The sequence below is a fragment of the Lepisosteus oculatus genome, chromosome 12 (genome assembly GCF_040954835.1).
Source record: "Lepisosteus oculatus isolate fLepOcu1 chromosome 12, fLepOcu1.hap2, whole genome shotgun sequence".
NCBI classification, from domain to species: Eukaryota; Metazoa; Chordata; class Actinopteri; order Semionotiformes; family Lepisosteidae; genus Lepisosteus; species Lepisosteus oculatus.
This window is the reverse complement of record NC_090707.1, coordinates 19,072,780-19,093,611: the sequence shown is the minus strand read 5'-3', so window position 1 is coordinate 19,093,611 and position 20,832 is coordinate 19,072,780. Positions and strand designations below refer to the sequence as shown.

The window sequence follows — 20,832 nt, the reverse complement described above, 5'->3', positions numbered from 1 at the left end:
CCTGCTGGCCCCACTAACACCTCTTCCAGCAGCAACCTTAGTTTTTCCCAGGAGGTCTCCCATCCAGGTACTGACCAGGCTCACACCTGCTTAGCTTCAGTGGGTTGCCAGTTGTGAGTTGCAGGGTGATATGGCTGCTGCTCCTTTAAAAACTTAAATACATTCAAAAATGTTTCTGCTTTTTTAATATATAATATTATCAGGAAATTGACCAAATATTTTTTTTTTCCTGTGGTCTAAACCAATTTCTAAATTGACCACCAGAATATCAATATGAAACAAAATATATTTGATTACAATAATATATTTAAATATATATATTTTTTTTACTGAAGTGTAAATAACTATAATAAGCCATGACTGGATTGTTGTCCAGATAGCCCCATCTTCATTACCAGTGAAAGTCCCAGAGAAAGCATAAGAGTGAGCTGCCTCTGTGAAAGAATAACTCACAGCAAGTGCTGTGTGTGGATTGAAAACAAAATGTAGGGTCCTATTATGTTGTCAGCTAAAACAAAACAATACTTAAAGAGTTAAAAAAGACAAGATATTGAAGCAACAAAAAGTGATATTCTCCTCTTTTTACTCTATTTTTTAATAACTGAATCCATTTGTAATAATAATATTAAGCACTGCCTTAGAAGAAATTGCAAACTGGTCATTTAAAAAACAGCATTCTATAGAGATTTAAAAATGTATTGTGGACTTAAACCTTCAGATCTTTACACCTTTAGACTGCTTCTATCAAAATCTGAAAAAGACTTCTCCGTGAAAAGTCATCACTTATGATTTTTTTCAATCCTGAATTTCTGTTTCTGTATTATTTTCAAACTTAAACTGTATAAATTTGATGCTCTTTGCAAATGTATTTTAAATGCTGTTGTTCACATGCTATAAGAATATATGTAAGGTATATCATTGTGTTTAACATGAAATACACCACTGAAAGTCAGCCTATCTGAGCACCTTCTAAACAAAAGGTTAACGTTGCCTCAAAGTATTCCAAAAAGCATTTTTACATTCTAATCCTGCAACATGACATGGCAATCCAAACTTAAGTTCAGCTGAATTAAACTACTGTAAACCTCCTTAAGAGCACCATTCCTTCTTATTCACAAGAAATAGGTTCCTGAACTGTGAGGATATTGAAAAACCCACTTTGTTATACTATAAATAAACCATGTGTATGCCTAATGCAACATACCAATGAACAGAAATATGCCAAATAATGAAATAACATCACATAAATTAAAAACAGTACTGCACAGCTTTTTAATTTAAAAAGGAATATTATAAAAATGAACACACACTTTTACAGTGATTAAATGTAATACTGTTTGAGCCTTGGAGATGGTCTGAGAAACCACAGGTCTCTGAGATAGTTGAAGAAGCTTCAAGAACGTATACAACACCCATAAGGATTTTACAATTACTTCAGTCTACTGACTTCTCCAGGCTAAAAGAGGTTTGTGTTTTACCCCTGTATCTGTCACCTTCTAGCCATCTCCATTAAAATCATTCTGCTTCAACTACTACATGACATTTAGGTGTCCTGATCTTATTTTTTAGGGACTTGAAAACAACTTTCTCTTTTACAGACTCAAACATAAATGTGATGTAAATGTAGGTCAACATAACAGGATTTATCGGTTTGATACAGACTTTTCAGAATTGTACTTAAAGTCAACGTGAACAACAAAGTGAATCACTTTAGTTTAAAAAAGTATCCCTATCCTCCTTCACGAAACGTTTCGCTTAAATGAAGTGCAAGAAAAGCAATTGCTGATCATCATTAATTCTCTTTATAGTTATATTTCCTTCTAATTCAAATGCAACTTTTTTTAAATTAAGAAGTTTATTGGGGGGAAAAGCTCTTAAGAATTTCAGACAACTATACAGTATGTGATCTTCCTCAAAGACAGTCCTTGCAAAGTTAGAAGTATTTAAAGATGGCTTCAAGTCTGGATCCTTGCTTCACATTGATCTGATGCGAGGAGGAAGAAGTGCACAGCATGAGGGAAAGACTGCTGACTGCTAACAAGGTCACCTCCCTGCTACCAAAAATTGCTGACATGACTATATCCCCTCCACCAAGGACACTCATCCAGCTTTTTCATATTCAGCCAACTGTTCCACTGAGACCTGCAGCAATAGTACCACTACAGACACCTCTCCAGAAATATCACAGTACCTTGAGCAAAACCTCTCTGCTAGAAGATCCACTGGCTTAATAAAACCTGAGCTGTGCAGCCAATTTGATGCAATATTCTTAGAGCTTATGATAGTCAGATGTAAGAGAAATGTTGCTCTTTATGGGTGTATATATTATATATTAATGCTTTCTATTAAGGGCACAACATTGTCAATTGTTTATGCAATTAGTTGAAGTAAAGATTGCAATATAATAAATGTAAATATTAATTTATGCTGTGATGAAGTGGCAATGAAAAAGTATGTGTATCTCATATTTAATGCAAAATTCTAAAATGTCATGGATTACAACTAGAACTGGACTTGGAATGACAATTGAAAGAGAACTGAACATTTAAATAGGTGTAGGTAAATTGTTTTTTTAATGGAAGTGGAACTAACAGAACTAAATGAATCATATGGAGAATGGCATTTGAGTTGTAAATGAACTCGTAGAACTGACTTCAGCTTTGACATTATATTGCTAATTATACCAAAATTATGGTATGTAAAGATACCATTTTCATGTAACCTGAAAAGGGGATTTCTTCCCTGTTCAGTAATCAACATGTTTGAAATCCATTAACCACATGCATGCCATCTCTGATGCTGCAGCATTGTTAGTAAAAAGAATAACGGTGCTGGTGTTATACAATATACAGCAACTCCCTAATCAAAACATTTCTACAAAGAAGACCAGATCTATTCATTAATATGGGTCTATTAGTAAAAAGGGGATTAGAGTGAAGCAAAAAAGAACAATGTCTCCACCTCCATCTCAGACCACCTGCATGTAATTAATAACTTCAGTACTGTGAACAGCATGCGACAGCATGTATGGTGAAGTAGACACAGTATATGAGGCTATGAAGTCATTTGTAAACATCAACTATTCTAAAAAAGTGTATTTTAAAAATGTTCAATTCAGGAGAGCAATGACCATAAGTACAACAAGGGTAACTCAACAGGATTGTACGAATTATTGTATTGAAAGTGCTCTGAAGAATAAACAAGCTGACAGGACACCGAAGAGCCTGAAAACAAAGATGTGTTTGAAGCATAATCTCTGTGGGGAAACTGAACAATGACAGCTTCTTCAAAATGTTTAATTTAGCATCTGCTCCCCAGGACAGTGGAAATTCTGCAGCTTGTCCATCTGCTAGCCGGAATATACAGAATCAAACTAATGATCAGAGATGGGGGTTACTACTTCCACAAAATAAACACCTGCTTTTCTCAAACTATGTCAGTAAATTATAATATAGTATGAAAAACAATTAATGAAACCAATGAATTGACTACGATATTTGTGTGATTAGCAAAATGAGATGGTCACGTAGGACAGTGTTTATGTCTGACATTGCTCTAAAATCCTCCATACTGTCTTGTTTTTCAAGATGCTAGCCTGTGTGAGTTATTACAGGGGATAAAGCCTTTGTTTACCCACTATAATCCTCTTGCATGCTTGTGTTCCTACTGTTTCATAAATAATTAAAAATGATCAGATACAAAGATAAAGACAAATATAATAGTTAATACTACCTCTGACAGCAAGTTAAAGGTTTACTTTGCTAGCCAGAGCAATGTTAATTAGATGTATAATTACACCAGGTCTGTGTCATTTATTATAGAGGAATATCACAGCATTCCTTGCATGACTGACTCTTTACAATGGCAGTGTGTGAACATATGCTTGGATAGGTCTCTTATAAAATAAAAAAACAAAGGCATATATTTCAGGTGGTCACTGGATGAGGCAGTCTAGACTAGAATTGAAGTGGAACCTCAAAAACATGTAACTACTGTTCGACTATAAATTACTTCCAAAATATAAAGTAGTGAAAGAAAGTATCCATTGACCCACCATGAAAAAATGCAGTCATGGCAATTTATTGTTCATTCGGATATCCTTGAAAGCATTATATGACTAAATGATTTTTTCAGGAGTAATTTTTTTTATCATTGATTGATTGGTAATAAGTACAGTGCATACTTTTATTACGTTTAGTTATATGTCTGCAAATTATAATCAAATTCATTACGGAGCTAGGGGTCGATGTCCCTCTATTGCTGTTTTCACCCTTTAAAGTTAGCTTAATACCATTTTAAAGATCTCATATTATCCATCCATTTTCTAATCTGCTTTATTCAGTACAGGGTCGTAATGGAAGCAAAGCCTAACCTGGCAAGCATCGGGCACAGGGCTGGATAAAGGCACACACACTCACATCAGGACCTATTTTTACAGGAGCCAATTAACCTACTAGTATGTCCCTGGACTGTGGGAGGAAACCCATGCAAACATGAGGAGAACACACAACCTCCACAGAGATAGCCCAGCCCACCCAAGGAATGGAACCCAGGACCCTGCTGCTGCAAGATCGCAATACTAATCACTATGCCACCGTGCCTTCTGCCTTTCTTCAAGAGGATAAAAAAACATAGAACACAAAACAATTACCACCATGACCATGTAAACTGCTCCAAAAGTCTGAATATGTATTATCTTTGTGAAAACTGTTCCTGATATAGTGGAGAGATTAATATCACCTTCCATGAACAGAAAATGAAAGAAAACTAAAAATCGTAAAGAAAAAAGATAAGAACTGTTGCTACATGCTACTGTAAAATGCCCATATGTAGCCAGAGTTCCCAATAACTCACAAATTTGCAGAAACCATCCAAAAAGCTGCCATTGCTGAAAAATGATCTAGACTACACCAACTGTATATGTTCTGAAATGTAGATAAAAGTTGCCAATGTTACAAAATAATCTCATCTGGTCCCCTATGTTCTTTCTTACTCCAAAATGTTCCTTCATGCTTCCAAATGCCCCCAAATTTGTACCTAGTGAAAAATGTTCATGATATACAGTAGGGGTGAGATTAATATTACCTTCCATAAACAGAAAATGGAAGAAAACTAAAAAATGTAAAGAAAAAAGATGGGTCAATCAAAATCACTTCTAAGATGTTTTGTCTGAAAAGTGACAAAACTGACACGAATCATTATGCAAATGCCAACAAAAAACAAAACTTTTACCCCTCGCATCAAATGCAAAACCATACTGATTGCTTTGGCATTTCTTCAATAGTGGTATTATCCGAACACAATTCATTCAAAATTACATTGTACTATTAGGTCAACACAAAGAACTATTATTATAAGAAACATAATATTTATAATATCAATATATTATATTAAATAAATATATCATAAACTGTACAGCATATTATATACAACAGATGGATTACAGTTTAACAGCAATCAATCAGCATGATTGCAAGTCAGAAAATGATTTTACTGTCAAAATAAATAAACAACACAGCACTGCTAAAACAAACCTGCATATTTAGTAATATGGCTGTTATGCACTTGGGATTTGGATTTAACCTCATAATTATCTTTCTGTTAATAATCCTTCATGGACCAATCAATTCAGAGAAGGCATTTACAAAGCCCGGCTGTTAACCCACTTGTATAGCCCTTTGTGCTATAATTTGTACCTCCAAGCAATCAGATTACTCTTAATCTAAATGACTTGTGTCCTCAGTGGATGGATAATCTTTAAGCATTAGGATCCAAATGTGCAGTAAGCCTGCATGCTGTAAAACGCTGTGTTGGAAATATCTGTTTGCTGTTTTATGCTAAGTAACAATTGCAGTGTCCTTAATGTGAAAATAAGGATACAAAAAACATACAAAAAATAAAGTGTTTGAAGTGTTAACTTCTGTTCCCAACAAATACTACAAACTACACATAAGAAGGTAGTTATTTTGGTGTCAAACTGAAAGATCCAAAAGCACCTGACATGTAAACTGAGAACGCCTTTTATATTAAAAACTATTTTTTTCTGAAATTAAATCAAACCATAAAACCCACAGCCACCTGCAGTGATTTCTGTTTAAAATTAATCTAAGTCCTGAATGCTCACTTGACAAATGAGAAGTGAGAGAAGTGAGCAAGGGTAGTGAACCTGTTTCAATTACAACACTTCCCTTTTAACTGCAGACAATTTCTAAATAATTAATGTCAATGCACTTTAACTAACGGAATATAAATTATTTTTACTACCTATAATATTAGTCCACATAGCAACACTTACCTGCAAAACAGAGATGAGAAAAATCTTAATTTAGTGAGAAAAGAGAATTCTATGATAAGAAATTAAAATTGAACAGAATTGACTAAATATACTTAAGTGAATGAGTCACTTAATTTTATATGTGGGAGATATGTATTCCCTAAATATCTCATCTAAGAAAGGTTATATTGATAATTTATGTACCATGGGACAACAGTATAGTTAATTTTCTGGAATGGTACTTGTAAACAAATTGATCATTTAAAATTTCTGCTGTGATCTGAGAACAAGCACATTCAGAATGAGCATCATGAAAAATGCTAAAACTGCTAAAAATGCTCAGAGCTCCAAGTTTTAAAACTGAAATCTTCCGTGATTATGGTTGTAAGAACACACTTCTTAATACACTATCCCAAAGTACAATGTAACCATTATGTTTTTTTCACGCCAGTTCCTAAGTTTCAGGCTAGATGTATCTTTATTTTAATTATGTCTATATTTTCCAGATGATGTATCACCTATGGTACATCAAATAAATCATCAAAACAATCACTGTGTTCTTGGGAATGACGGAACAGCACAAAATACAGCGATGATGAGTTGCATGGACAGTTTTGTGGCATGAAAAGGACAATATACTTCAATATCCATCAAGGAAAATAAATGTTTTCTTTTGCCGAAAAGGAGTTCTATGTACAGTAGTGCCCATTTTTACTGTTTATTCTGTCTTCTTCTGCCCTTATGCTAGAGTACAGGCAGTAATATTTGTATGCATCGAACTATTGTATGTATTCAAAATGTTTAAATTCAACAAAACATTAAGAGTACACATGTTTAATGGAGCTTAAAAGGGGTGGGAAACCGTACCTTCAGAATCCAGTATCCCAGAACCCAAAAGAGCACCTGTTACGCAAGATGGGGCCAGTGTGAAAAAAATGTTAATGTTTGAATTACAATCCTTCACGAGTCTCCCCACTTCCAACATTTTTCTCTACACAAACATTTTGAAGACAAACTTTTTGCTAAAAGGACTGGTGTGGTCTCCCTTGTCACTGGAAGCGACTGATTTTCACCTACAGTATGGGGGCACCTGCTGTTGAGTAACAGCAATTTGTTAAATTAAAAACTTCAGGTTAGAACATGTATTTAAAAAAACATTATAGTATATTTTAGTTTAAAACAGCTTTTACACGAATGCTAATTCATTTTTGACAATTCATGTTATTTACAATTTTTTGTCAACTGGGTACCAACTGATATCTAATTCCTGTGACTTCTAGTCAGATTCAGTACAAAAATAAAAATGTCTTGCATTATGACTTTCTTGAAGGAATTGGAGAATTCAGCATTATGTCATTATATTTTCTAAATCCATCAAGATTCAGAAGAACACAGATAAGTTCAACAAACTCAGGATATGCTTCACTAGTAAATTTAGGCTGTGATACCACGGGCAGCTCCACCATTTTTTAACCTGGTTTATGACAGAACTTGGCTCTGTTTATGCAAGTAAGTTCACAGATGAAGGGATGCAGTGTTATGTCTGGCTGAGCCTAGCAGGAGTATAATTATGAATAGTCTGGACACAATTTATCTTTCTGTTGTAAGGATTGTAACATCATAGATCACATGGTTGTTTGGTGGCTGTTGTTGAGGATTCTTCCCATTTCTAAGATCTTACTGCACTGTCCTCACTCTATCCTCTAACAACTGCAGACAGGCTGTTGGCATCAGAAACTAACTCACCAGGCTGGAAAGGAAGACAAATTACTAGGGATGTATATAAAACAAGAGAGGGCATTTTTAGTAACCACAGAGAAAGCGAAGACTGGCACCAACCTACCATATGAAAAAAAAACAACAGTTGTTTATTTTTCATTCAGGAAACATTTGGTTAGAAACTCTGATGTAAGAATGACCATGTCAGAGGAATATAACACACTTTGCCAACCAAAGGTTTTTCCAAAAACCATACCGTTTGAAGAATGTAGTAATTCCAGGAAATGATTCATTCCAAAAGGGAACAAAAAACTGTTTCTTTTACTATTTTTGAAGATGACTTTGTTCTTGGTATTATTTCCCTACTATTTTCCTCTTAAATACCCACTGAACAGCTAACAGGACTATAAGGTATTCAGTTACTGCCAAAGTAGGGGACAAGTGAATCATTTTAAATTAATACCATTCCTCAATTCTGCCAAAAGAAACAAGTTTGCCTTTAAATTTAAAGGATCAATAGTGCAGCATGTGGAAAACAAAAATATCACCAGTAATACTCTAAACTGTTGTCAGTTTTTGTTTTGGGAAAACAATTTTTTTAAACAGCCTTTTTTAAACACCAGTTCGTTAAATAATTTTTGTAAAAAAAAAAGATAAAGACAAGGCACCAACAAAAAGTGGTCTTATTTATAAACCTGTCGTTTTATGAGACAGAGGGAGGGTATGATTCGTATCTCAGTTTTGTGCCTTAATGCAGAAGAATTGGTACCATAAAAATATTTCTTTAACTAGGATCACAATGCTTAATAATTATTTCCTCTGTGTGCCACAAATTACTTTAGTTTCATAATGTATGTACTTTGGCAATACCAAACGAAGTTATACATGTTTCATCTGTAGCATTCCGGAAGGTCCCGCAAGGGGATTAGACCCTATATAATGAAAATTATATGGAGAGTGGATGCCGGGTGTACTTAGTCAAGTCGAGTTGCCAAAAGTCATGGTCAAGAGGATGTGTAGGCCAAGAAGCCAGGTTTTCACAAGACAATGGGTTTTCTCAAACGAGGAGTATATAAAGTAGGGGAGCTCTACTTTATTAAGTGTGAACCTAATACTGAGCGAGGAGGTGGAGGTGAGGAGCTTTTAAGCAGTGGGTGGTCAGAAGGTGTGGTGCAGGACTAAAGACGTGGTTGGATAATTGAATGTGCATCAGCGTCATTGGGAAGAACCAGGGGCTTTTGTCTGATTAGTGGAGGCCGTGACAACCCTACTTCAGAAACATGAGGACACACTGTTATTTTCTGTCTTCACTGACAAAATGTTTCTTCCTCTTCATATTTATTAACTGCCAATGACTTGGCAACACTTAACAGACCCACAGGACTCATCTTGACTTAGTTCAAAGACATGAAGTGTACTAAAGGTTTTATACAATCAAGTATTCTCAAAATGTGGGTGAATTTCAAAGTTGTTGGCATCTTTGCCCTTAAACATTCTCCAAATTTTTGGACAATGAATAACAACAGTTTAACACTGGCATACATAAATAATATGAAGGTGCAATATTCATGCTGAACTGGGCAACTGGGAACTACACTACAAAGAAAAAAAGTTAAGCCAATCGTGCTTGTTTACACAACTGCAAGAAGGATTTTGATTGCTCTTGACGTTTCTTCCTGAAATGCCTGCTAGACATTATGTTGCAAGAAGCTGTAATGTCACTACTGAGCTTGCAATGTGGCACTCTTTACTCAAGTTTTATTAAGCAGTTAAAATGTGATTGTATTCAATAAAAAAAACAACTGAGTTGAAGCCAATGAGAGTACAAGTCTCAAATCTTAAGCCTCAATTGTCATACCAATAGCTAATTGGGGACATAATGTAATTTACAGTCAGAACAGTAAGCATAAAGTTTTGTTTATTGTTTGAGCAGTATGTTTCCTCAGGATAACAAAACAGAAATAAAACTCCATCATATGGCTTGAGCTTTGCATTTTGTTATCCTAAGGAAAAATACTGCTCAAACAATGAACAAAACTTTAAAATAAATAAAGTAAAATAACAGGGACTGAGTGTATGTTGTGTGAATTGAAACCACAAAAATATCAGCACAGAATCTATAAAAACAGATATTCTAATTAATGCAAAAAGAGTTAAAGGACCATACCCATCTTGAGTACTTGTCACGACTATAGTCCCCCCTCCTTAAGGGTGCTCCAGCCCTTTCACTAAAGACTTCATTCTCTGCACCTGTTTCTCATTCCCTGCCCACCTTAAAACCCAGGCGCTGACGCTCTTCCGGGCTCTGCATCTGATTTCCGTATCGTGCGAGTCCGGGACCTGGAAGCGCCTGGTCCCGTTAAGGTTTTAACCCCTGTTCCTGTTCCTTGTCCCCTGTCCGCCGGTTCCGACCCGGCCTTCGTGGTTTTAACGTCGTGTTTTGATGGATCTCCTGGCTATGGATTTACCTTCGTGTTTTGGATACTCTATGGATTACTATTTGGGATTGTTCGCCTCGGCCACACCTCCCCCGTGCACCAGCGCACCTTGGACACGCCCCCCTGTCTTCAGCCCCGTTTTCCTGCATGACGTTTTCCTAGTGTTTCCCCACTCCGTCGGATTGTGTCATCCGCATAGGGTCCGGAAAGAACTGTTCGTTACAGTACTGGTTGCTATGGATGTCTTTTTATATTGTTACAGTTATTGGAAGTGACTATTGAAGTGTCTCAAGAATCTAGGGACAATGGTTAACACCTGGCTTATGTTAATATTCAGAGTTCTCGTGAGCTTACTATACTTACACTATACTGGGTGTGAGACACATTGATCAAAGGAATTGTCAAGTTGACCTTGATTAATTAAGTTCTGGATAAATGATTAATCAAAAGAGGAGGAATAAAGGATAAAAACAGGCAGAGTGATGGACAGATGGGGTGACAGAGAGATACGACATGGGAGAAAGGACAGTAAGACACAAGGTAGAGGAGAAGTGACTGCCAGTCAGGAGGGTCCTTGTTCCAATCCACCTTTAAGACCAGATTTGAGTTAAGTATTTGAAACCTTGTGAAGAGAACTTTCCATTCTATTGTTTTTAGGTAATTCTGATTTCCTGTATAGAGAATCCCTAGATTAAAAAAAGAGTCTCTGCTGATCAGTGGATACATTTTTAGAATAGAGAGGAAGGCTCCATTAATTTTATAGCATCTGGGTTATAAAGAGAGAGGTTTAACTCTAAGCTCTGTTTGGTAAAGATGCCAGGTTTATCTCCATTTAGTGGCTGGTTTGCATTACTGTATATAGGATTCAAATCATTTTTAACATCTGATCAGGACACGGCCCTTCGTAAAGCCCTGTTTGTAAATAGCATGTTTTACGTTGTGTTGTATGTTGTTTAGTTTGTGTTATATCATTAATAATACATATGTGTTTAAACCTTATTACTTATTTCACCATATCTTGAATAACGTACAAAGAACTCTGGTGCCTCTAATTATACCAACCACTCTGGTATATTCTTGGCAAAATCTTTACAAATATTTAATTTACGTATTGATAATTCCACTCGGTTTATTTCTGGTAATTCTCTACATTCGTAATCCCCTATCTGTCAGAATATCCCTGCATATGTTCATACAGAGAAGCTGCCTGGAGAACAAGATGTTCTGTTTTGACAAACTAGTCCAGAAATAACAAGTACTGTAACTTGTATTTTGAGGTACAGGCCATGCCTTGGTAGGCAAAGGGTTACCACACCTGTCAAAAACCAAAACAGATCCGTATAATCCATCAGTGTTATTATTGTTTTCACACTACAGTATAAAGCACAGCAGGAATATCTTAACCTAGCCTTTTGTCACATTAAGAACACATTTGGTGCAAACTGCTCAGCAATCCATTGACAAAGTCCTTGAGCCAGTACTTATTTCAATCATGCAAACCAATCTGTTCAAATTTCCACAAAACAATGGAAAGGCGCTATAATTACAATGGCACAACTTCAAATAAACAGTGTTGGATTTTTGAGATTTTTCTCCTGGCCCTAACTCCAACAGAACTTCCTAATGCCGTTAACAAAAGACAATTGCAACTGACCAACCAGATCTGACTGTGGCTGTGCAGTCCAGAAGGTCATCAGGTCTATGTGTCAATAATAATTGTGTTAATACTTATGGATAAATTGTGCTAACTTCATTACGGTTCACACAGAAACTGTATCATGATTCTTACAGCATATCAACTTTACTGTTTTCAAAGAAAATTATCAGAGGTTATTTTAAAATGCATAAAGAATGAAAAAAGCATAAAAATACACAAACCCTGTCAAACAGAAAAAAAATCTAATTTTACTCACTTCAGCAAAATGTCTCCCATGAATTAATTCCTTGCATTTGACATTCAGATATACACCGTTCTCATTGCAGTGACCTTGATAATGCAGAATGTGCTATCAGGAGTTTTCATCTCTATCTTACCGGTGAAGAATATGTATTCAGCCTTAAATTGTGGAAAATGTCCAGATGAATGCTGCACCTGGCAGGGGATCTTTCTTTACAGGGAAGGGGTGACCATTTGCATCTTGAAAAAAAGTGTGAATACAAGATTCCCATGAAATCACAAATTCAACTGTTTGTGCCAACCTTGAATGGACAGAAACAAACAGGCTTGTTTTCACTCCCCAGCCTTTCAAATCAGAAATGTGTTTAAAAATCCCTGCTGCATGAATTTTGGTCAAATGAAGAGGAATAAACCATTCAGAACATACTCTGCATTGACATCAATTTTAGCAGTTTTCGCAAAAGAAAATAACACCTTTAAATAGAAACAGCAGAAGTACTGTCAAAAAACACTGCACCGCCATGATTAATTACCCATTAAGAGAAGTCTTCTTTTCCCCCACCTTCAAGCCTGTCCTTGCTGCTAATTACTGAAAGCAGCTGACCTTCCCATATCCTAGTTTCTTTGCCATGGCCATCATTTGTTAAACTCCATAGAGACATGCTAGACATGGAGCCAATTTATTTCTGCCCCATTCCCACTATGTTCTGAATTGCAGCCCCTAGGCTCCTCCAAGAATAAAAATGATAATTCCTACATGAAATATTTCCGTACTCCCTACAAACGCAGTACTAACAGAGATATAGGGAGGCTGCAGTGTTACCTTGTGTCCAATTTTCTTCAGAAAAACTAAATGTGAGCTAAATAATATATAGGTATAAATTTTAATGGCCTTGGCTGGCAAAATAGTTACACTGAATTATGAACTCACTGATAAAGTTTTCATGGGCAATTTGCTGGGTACTGTTAATTTTCCTAATATGATCTGACAACAAAGACTGCTTGTGCCACATCTCACACACGCTTAATTTCAGTATTTTCTTCACCTAGTTTATGAACATTAAAAATGGTAAAAAGGCATCAGAACAGAGAATTTCTCTCACAATAATGACAAACATTCTCGCTTTTCCGAATAATGTCCAGCTGATTTTGTTTGTATAATTCTAAATGGATACCTACTTTTGATTGGTGATTCCATGTCATTGCATAGACAGTTCAACCAGTCACACAAAAATACATTTGCACAATTACAGGTGCGAACTAATGCAGTCTTTCTACTTCATTAAGAAATAGATCATTTCAATATAATAATAGGAGGCCCATAAATCACTACGAGACAGAATGAGAACTAATTAAACAGCCACCTAAGCACATCACTAGAATTTAGAAGAAAAAAAAACAGAAAATTAGAAAAGGCAACAATGCAACATATGACATTACAGATATTATAGAGGAAAACACATTTCAAATAAGGTCAACAGTAGTACACAAATGTATTAAATACAAGAAGAATACATAACATAATATTACTAATAGAAGTGCTGAAAACCTTCCTACATCATATATGTTCTTTCTCAATTATTTACTTCAAAATCTATATTGTCTGTAATGGATTTAAGGTAAATATTAAATACATACCAAAGCAAAGATTTTGTACAAAATAATTCAGTATATACACCCACTTATTTGGCGATTTATCACAATGAATCTGGAAAAGATTATATTATTGATGTGCATCACTTCATTGTACAACTAAAAGTGAAGCACAATGTTTGGTTAAAGTGTGAAGTGTAACACCTGAAGGTATATTTAGTGAATGCTGAAAACAGTTTGTCAACCTTAGTCTATTAATCATCACCATTATACAAATTATAGGGCTATGTCATAATGCTTAAATTAATTTGAAACAAAAATCCCATATAATAAAAATAGCCTTAGGAGATGTGTCAATGTAGATCACACGTCATTATGGTACTGTTAATTGATACCATATGCTCTTACATTTATGATTAATTGATTCCCAAATGTATATGTTTCTAATTAAAATAATAAAACATCACCACAGTTCAAATGTACATGCCCACAACTTACACAATCTGGTAAAGCATTCAAAACTTTCTGAATACACATTGTGAACCTTTTTCACAGGCAAAACTACAACTGATCTTGAGTAATTTTATGAGTATATCTAACAAAATGCATATCATAAAAGTCATTCAGCAATGCCCACACAGGGTGCCAGATGAGCAATGTTTGGTCCTTTTCAAAATAAATAATGGAATTATTTTGTTTTCTGCCACTAAAAGGTTTGAGCTTATTTATTGAAGTTTGCTTTATTTCAAGTACTTCATACAGTATTATGTGCATTTTCAAAAGGGTGAACTATTTTTTCACTATCACGGTTTAGTTTTTATTCTGCACTGAACTAGGCACACATACATGACAACCAGTGCTGAAATACTGCATGTTCCGTCCCTACCTTCCTTGCCACTTCCATTCTCTGAGCGCTTTCAATCACTAGCTGATACTGAGCCGATTTCACATACTCATGACTCTTTCACCAGTGCCGTTTGATGTCATGGGTAGGGTGATACTATGAGAAAAACAAATACTGCACTTAGTGTTATGTTTGCAATTATTTTATACTGCACTGACACCATCCTGACAGAAGCCAAGTTTTGTTGGGCTTTTCTCTGGAGAAAGCAACAGCACAAAAAGGCTGAAGTCTGAATAGCATCTTTTTTAACAACTGCAAACGTTAAAATGTTCACGCCAGCACACAGCTGGGTGGCCTCCTCTGTCTGGTCTGGTCCTTCCCAGATGATGTTACTATCATGCACATAAAAAATTCCATTCACTGTTTCATTGAGTCCCATAAAAGAATTAAAGAAATCCATGAATGAAAGAACTCTCAACTAAATGACAACATAAAGTGCTTAAATCACATATGAGCACACTATTTTGGATGAGTTACACCTAATGTTTACACATATTAGTGTGTAATGAGTATTAGTAGTATTAGTTTTCAACCAAATACATATACTAGAGAACATGTAAGATATCTGAAAGCCCAACTGTAAAGTCAGTCCCTGCCTCAGGATGGCATCCACACTTCTGCCATAAGAGACTAAAATCACTGTAATTAACAGTATCAATACTACATAACAGCATTATGGCAGTAAATTAACATAACGTTTGACAATTAAGGCAGAAAACAGACATCATTGTTAGGAACATGCTGAAGTTTAGAGCTCACCTCAAACAGGATTTTTCAACATGAGACTTGTTTAATTAAAAAAAAAGCATAATCATAATAATTTAAGGTAATTTTCACTTTAAGTATACTCTGGCAAGCAATTCCAAATAGGGTAGCACTGATGTTGATGTGGAGAACGAAACATTTGTCCTTGTTTTGGATTTATTTGTTTATGTTTTGAAGCATGCTGCTATAGGATTTAACTTTAATAATAATGTAAACAATGAAACCTATGGAACTGACAATAGTTAAATGACTGTTGAAATGTCAGATTCTCAAACTATGAAAAGGACAAAGGGAGAGGCTGCATTTCTTATAGAATGGGAATCAGCTTCACATCTCACCTGTGGCTGCTTTGGTCTATACTGTACATATTACAGAATATAATTTCTGGTAATATATAAGAATTTACAGCACTCTTCAGGTGTTAAGAGGCAATGTTCAGATTAACAAAAGCAGAACAATCAGCGCCGATGTTCATAATAGTTGTGGTCAAAAAATATTCTTAAAGAATGGAATTCTGTCTTTGAACCCAGTTTAAAGAGGTGGTTCAATGAGATAATCAATGGAGATCATTTGTTTCTATATACAGTACAAGCACTCTGCAGTGATTCCATGTGATCTAGGGTACCTTTCTCGAATGGTTTGAAAAAGACTTAGCTTTGGATGTATGAAACACTCAGGGATAAATACATTATCATTTTGTGATCCTATCACAGATTTTGATTTGATTCTTATCTCAACCAGAAAATCATAAAAAGCCATAAGCAAGTCTGTGTTTTCTGTGCATTGTCTGGGTGTTTCTTTTTGTTTGTATTTTTTAGTTTGTATTTTTTTAAAATTGCAAAACTTCTTAAATAAAATACTTAAATGTATATAGGGAAGTCAAAACAATTAGACAAAGTACAGTGTGGTTGATAAAAGATCAAAGTAGGTAAACCACACATCTAAAACTCCCACTGCATGTTATCTTTTACAACAATTATTATTCTAAATCTTTTTATGTTTTGTTTAAGAATTCAGTAACTTATTACACACTGGCTTGAACTAATTTGTTACTATGGTCATGTGCTAGGCTGCTACTTTTTAAAAACTCAGATTAATGTTTTTAACAATGCAATCTTAAATATTGCATCAAGTCAATCATGTTAACTGCATTTAGGCAGTTTATTTAATTTGGGCAATGCATATACCAATCAAGAAAATCTGCATAATAGTTCCATTTAAACAGTCACAGCAATACATAAAAGAGGCAAAATGTTTTTTTAAGTGGCCTGAATTATTCTGACAATTGAGGACTAAACAGCTATTTGAATCCACACTGTACCTCTTGCAATAACTAAAACATGCAGTTCAGCTTTAAACGAGACTATACTTTAGCAGTTTGAAGAAAACAAATTTGTATACTAAACAACAAATAATACAATTATCACTTCAAGAATATGGTATTTCTGAATACTGCCTTTCAGTCAATCTAAGTGTTAAGTAAAGTATCCACATGCCATAACAATTTAAAATAAAACAACACACCATTTACTAGGTAACTACACCTTTATATGTAGGACTTTCTAAGGTCATCCAAAGCAATATCTGTGCCCAACAAAGAAAAAAAACTCAGACAGATGATAACAGCAAGAGACCTTTTTACCATCTGCATGAATTTTGGCAAAAATAAAATATCAAATTCAGCTAAACACTTTTTTATTGTATTTGATCAGTACAAAAGAACAGGCAGTCAGAAGTAACTACTGTATACCATTTGAAACTAACAAATATGACTGAAATCCAAGTGCTCTACTTCTAAAATGGGCCAGCCCTTGCATATTAAATTCCTCTCCAAAGATTTATTAATTTTTCTAGGGCTTATCCCTGGAAACAAAGCGCTGTTTTGGTGAAGCATGTACAGTAACTGGTCTTAATACAAACTACGCTCACCATTGCTCAATAAATTAAACAACATAGTCTAAACATACAGTTTCTGTTGCCAGTCATTGGACTAATCATGTAAGAAAGCTGATCAGGAAACGTAACGATAGGTCATTTTATGTTGATGCATCTTTATACTATATATAGAGCAGAAAGACTGATATAGGACCAAAGAGGATTAGAAATAAAATGTGACTCTAGCTACCCACTACAGCTTGTCAGATTGAAAAGGTACTTTCAAAAGGACGCATTTTAATCCTCTCACTTTCCTACTTCGGCTCTTTAAAAAACATTAAAATATTAACGACTACTTACTACAAGAGTACAGATCGTAGAAAACACGACAGTAAAACCTGTAGCATTCTAAAGACTAAAATGTGTTAATATGGTTTGTAAAAATATACATTTTTGCTTTTCCTGTTTCCATTGTATATATGAATGACTGAAAACCAGAATTGTCACGAATGAAACAAAATACTGTTAGAAAAGCAGCAAATTCTGAAGTGTCAGAAATGTAAAAGTACAGCGGAGTTTGGTAAATAACGTGTTTTTCTTCATCCTGGAAAGCCTTATGTGTTGAGTATTCGGTTCGTATTTTCTTTTTAAAAATTTACGAACAAAGTATAGCATATAAATATCTCTGGGAAACATAAAGAATGAAAAACACTGTTTCACAAAAACACCTTTGAGGTGTGTACATGAATGCAACAGAAACGTGAATAAAAAAAAACTTTGGCATTGGGATTGGGATACTGTTATCTGCACAAAGAATTTATTTAAAAGTGCCAAATGTACATCAGTTTCTAAACTCACCTTACATTATAAAACGCTTGTACTATATAAAGACAAAAAACGACTACAATCAAATTACAATGCATCTTTTTTTGCTGTGTATGACAGGTCGTTTCTGGTGCTTGCCTCTCACATGCCCCTACACAGCATTCTCAAACTCCGTTCGAAAACGTACAGTATGCAGGCAAAACTTTACTTAACGTATGAATTAAGCAGCGTGTTGCAAATCAACAAATGTGTTTACTTACCTGTAATATGATGAAATTTTTTGCCAATATTGAAGTTATTTAAGTTTGTTGTCGTACTGAGCAGGTTGAACTGTTCTCTTCTGACTTGCTCTCGGAATGTTTGACAATAATGATGTAGTGCGCTCTGGTTAGCCTAGGATCTTTCTACGCATGCTCATCCCGAGCCCTTAAGGGGCAACTGTACCTGAACACAGAAATGTCCTACTTTCTCTTTGCTTGCTCTGTGATAGTGTCTACTGCCTATATTTGTGGTGAGCTCTGCATATCAGTGGAAATTTTATACAACTTAAAATATTTTGTTTCAGCTATATTTTGGCGCTGTCTCGTACATAGAGTATCAAGAAATATGTGTAAAGCTATAATTTTTATTGCTGAACTTGAGACAATATCACAATTTGTTTGCAGTCCAATGCCCAAAATGTGGTTAAATGAGGGTAAATGATTTTTCCATACACATCACATTTTATGATCTAATTTGGTTTGTTTTAAATCGATAGTTAGGAAAACTCTGATGTACAACATTTTATTAGCCTATTGCCTCACTCTGAGTAGAATATATACATATATAATGTACATATATAATATACATATAATGTAATAAGGATGTACTTAATACAAAAAAACACACATAGCAGAGGGAAGGGCAACAGACCCAAGGATGTATGTAAAGTTTGTATGATCAGTCTTGAGATGAGATAAGGAGGCCACTGTGTAAAATGAAGACATACGTTTAAAAGGCAAGGTCCACTGGACACTGGAGAGATGGCTCTTTGTTGTAAGTAATATGGTGTCGTGTACAGTATCTGGCGTTTTGCTCTGCTGGAGGAAGGGGGATGGGAGTTGTGCTTCTTTAGAAAGTAGGCCATTTCTGTGTATGACTATTAAAGCCTACTGTAAACTGCAAATACAACCCAAGCAGGATATCCCATAACCTCTAAATATGGTCTTCACACTCTAAGTACAAAACCCCTACCGTTTCGTATTTTGAATGATGGTGCAGTTTAATTGTGCATGAATTCCACACAAAACACTGTGTAAATGAACATTGTTTTTTTGTGAAAAAATAAATATAATTTGTTCAATTCAGCATAGAGACAGTCAACTTCTTAAACAAACTTACCTTTGAAAGGAGGTTCATTTTCAGGGCATAATTTACTGTTCAGAATGTTGTTGAAATTGTGATTTCTTCTGTGGTAGCTCTTGATGATTTTACAAGATGTGAAAAAAAGACTATTTCACATCTTCTTAATTGTATGGTGTAGTAATGGTCTTTGCTGGAAAGGCTCTGTAGTAAAGTCAGAGTTTAAATATAGTGCTCTAAGAGAGAACCCACAGTCTCCACCCTTGCCAGTAACTTTTCTGTGGTGTTCTTGGGTATACTTCTTATAATATTAATTCTCCCAGTGTCTTTTTTTATTTTACACACTCAGAGGGCATGAATCATGTTGTCCTTAAGTTGCTTTCAGTATGCCCTTTAACCTAAAATATTTCCACCTTCTGCATTACAGATGTTCAAAGAAATGTTCCCTGTATACCTGAGTTACACTCTGGAATTAAAAACAGAGGTATACAAAAGTTCATTTAATATCATTGAACGTAACGTAATTTGGATAAAGAGTTCCATACTCCAAATCATCATGAAAGATTTTTATATGATTTTTTTAAGTAGGAACTCTTATCAGAGCTGACTCAAAGAGATGAGGGTTCAGCTATTGCTTTGACACAATGAGCAAATGCATATGCTTAGTTAGTGTGCACACTGTGTATAAAGCCTAATCTTCCTTCCTGTATTGCTAACTCTCTGTTGCATAATATTGTAGTGATTTTATTTCTCAGAATTTACATCTACTTTTTTTTCTGTACTGTAAAAACACATCTTGACTGAGTTGTAAGGGGTTTGTAATACTTCCATTGTAGTATGTTATCTAAACTTTTGCACTCAGTTTCACATATTTTTGATTACCTGACATGCCACAACAAGCTCTTGTGTACGTCAGTGTTAAATTGTGCTTTAACCATTTTTAGTCAGATCTGTGTTTTAGAAGATTTCCTAGCAGATCATTTGCAAAGATGGATTATATTACAGAAATTCACAAAAAAGAATATGTGACTTTAAAGCATATAAAACATAATGTGCTTTTCTCACATACAACAAAGATGTAACAGCACACCTCATCTCTTTACTGGAGTTCTTTCAAACAGAGTAATCAATTAGATACCAAGCGTGAAATTACAGTGTCTCAACTGAAATCAACTCCTGATGCTATAGTGTTACATTCCTT

General features: G+C 35.0%; 1 protein-coding gene across 4 annotated transcripts in view; it reads right to left on the bottom strand.

Annotated features, from left to right (window-relative positions):
- Positions 1-18,661, bottom strand: part of znf385b (zinc finger protein 385B) — a 124,880-nt gene extending 106,219 nt beyond the window's left edge. For 2 of the 4 annotated variants that reach the window (XM_015359080.2, XM_015359081.2), the window contains exons 1-2: positions 18,551-18,640; positions 14,808-14,921 (exon numbers count right to left, since the gene is read on the bottom strand). The gene's annotated coding sequence lies outside the window, so the exon portion shown is untranslated. Of the gene's footprint in view, positions 1-14,807; positions 14,922-18,550 lie in introns of all 4 variants that reach the window. The other 2 variants (XM_015359088.2, XM_015359087.2) reach the window with 2 other exon arrangements.
- Positions 18,662-20,832: the final 2,171 nt, after the last annotated feature.